Below are 2372 nucleotides of genomic sequence, written 5' to 3'. Positions count from 1 at the left end.
AAGTGTTAGGGTTTGACTTGATGAGGATTAAAATCATTCAACTAGTTATTCCAAAATAGAAAAATTCACAGAAAAAAAAATGCCTGTGAAAAGTTGAGGAGCATGTAGGGGAAGTGATAAACTGTTCATGGTCCTGTCACAAAATTAAGACTGCTGTTATTAGCTTATGTATGACCCCCTTATTACATTCTAAAGTTCTTCTTTGTGTAAAAGAATCAAATTGTATCTATTAGAATAATGCCCTTGGTAAGATGCCTAATTTTTATCATAAAAATCAGAAAATAGAGTTCATATACTTAATTTAAATTCAAGTTTAATAGACCATAAATCTGTAAGGCATGATGTATCTGCTTTGAGAGTATAAAACATTATACCAGATGTTTGAGAGATTTTTTTTTTTTTTTGGCTGGGTACAGTATACTTTATTGATGGTACATGACAAGGTAGGGCTCCCCAAGCCCCTCCCCTTCTTCAGGGGGTCTGGGATGGAAATAGTGGAGGTTGGGAGATTCTCAGTGTTTTGGGGGATAAGTTGGGGCAGGGATTCCCCAGCAGCTGAGGGCCTCTCTCTTCCTCTTGCTCTGGCTGGGGCTGGTGGTCCAGGGGGCTCTTACTTCTTGGAGGCCATGTGGACCATGAGGTTCACCACCCGGTTGCTGTAGCCAAATTCATTGTCATACCAGGAAATGAGCTTGACAAAGTGGTCATTGAGAGCAATGCCAGCCCCAGCATCAAAGGTAGAGGAGTGGGTGTCACTGTTGAAGTCGCAAGAGACAACCTGGTCCTCAGTGTACCCCAGGATGCCCTTGAGGGGGCCCTCTGATGCCTGCTTCACCACCTTCTTGAAGTCATCATATTTGGCAGCTTTTTCCAGGCAGCAGGTCAGATCCACGACAGACATGTTGGGGGTGGGGACATGGAAGGCCATGCCAGTGAGCTTCCCATTCAGCTCAGGGATGACCTTGCCTACAGCCTTGGCCACACCAGTGTTAGCAGGGATGATATTCTGGGCAGCCCCTCAGCCATCACACCACAGCTTCCCAGAGGGGCCATCCACAGTCTTCTGGGTGGCAGTGATGGCATGGACGGTGGTCATGAGTCCCTCCACGATACCGAAGTTGTCATGGATGACCTTGGCCAGAGGAGCCAAGCAGTTGGTGGTACAGGAGGCATTGCTGACAATCTTGAGGGAGTTATCATACTTCTCATGGTTCACACCCATCATGAACATGGGGGCGTCAGCAGAAGGAGCGGAGATGATGACCCTCTTGGCCCCGACCTTCAAGTGAGCCCCAGCCTTCTCCATGGTGGTGAAGACCCCAGTGGACTCCACAACATACTCAGCACCAGCATCGCCCCATTTGATGTTGGCGGGATCTCGCTCCTCGAAGATGGAGATGGACTTCCCATTGATGACAAGCTTCCCGTTCTCAGCTTTGACTGTGCCGTGGGTACGTGGGGAATTTGCCATGGGTAGAATCATACTGGAACATGTAGACCATGTAGTTGAGATCAATGAAAGGGTCATTGATGGCGACAATATCCACTTTACCAGAGTTAAAAGCAGCCCTGGTGACCAGGCGCCCAATTCGGCCAAATCCGTTCACTCCGACCTTCACCATCGTGTCTCGGGCACGCGGCTGGCACTGCACCTAAAGATCTGGCTGTCTGTCGAACGGGGAAGAGCAGAGAGCTGAGAGATTTTTTTTTAATAGAAAAAGTAGTATTCGCTTGCAGTATGTTTCTACATTTTCAGTAATTTGATCTCTGAAAGCTGTCTTGTGGACCAATTGAAGCACAAATTGGACCAGGGTCTCATCTAATAGGCTTTTAATCTTTGATTTTTCAGACAATATAATGAGGAAATGGGTTTGATAATCCTTTCAGAATGTCTCCCTTGTCATGGTGAAACACCTTGGTTAGTAAATTAATCCAATCGGCCTATCTTAGAACACCGAACACCTTTTACAAATATTATCTGAATCTGTTATATATGTATAAGTAATTTTTAAATTTTTTAATTTAAATTAAATATAGTTAACATATAGTATATTGTTAGTATCAACTATAGAGTTTAGTGATTCATCATTTGCATATAACACCAAATGCTCATTACATCACATGCCCTCCTTAATGCCTAACACTCAATGATCCCATCCTCCCACCCACCGCCCCTCCAGCAACCCTCAGTTTGTTTTCTGTAGTTAAGAGTCCCTTATGGTTTCCCTCCCTCTCTGTTTTTTTGTTTTGTTTTGTTTTGTTTTTTTGGGGGGGTTTTTTTGTTTTTTTTTTATTTGACAGAGAGAGAGATCACAAGTAGGCAGAGAGGCAGGCAGAGAGAGGAGGAAGCAGGCTCCCTGCGGAGCAGAGAG

General features: G+C 44.9%; 1 pseudogene; it reads right to left on the bottom strand.

Annotated features, from left to right (window-relative positions):
• Window positions 1–405: 405 nt before the first annotated feature.
• On the bottom strand, window positions 406–1670 carry LOC123940157 (annotated as a pseudogene).
• Between the last annotated feature and the right edge of the window lie 702 nt (window positions 1671–2372).

The sequence above is a fragment of the Meles meles genome, chromosome 4 (assembly GCF_922984935.1).
Source record: "Meles meles chromosome 4, mMelMel3.1 paternal haplotype, whole genome shotgun sequence".
In the NCBI taxonomy this organism is placed as follows: Eukaryota; Metazoa; Chordata; class Mammalia; order Carnivora; family Mustelidae; genus Meles; species Meles meles.
This window is presented reverse-complemented; position numbering and strand designations above follow the sequence as displayed.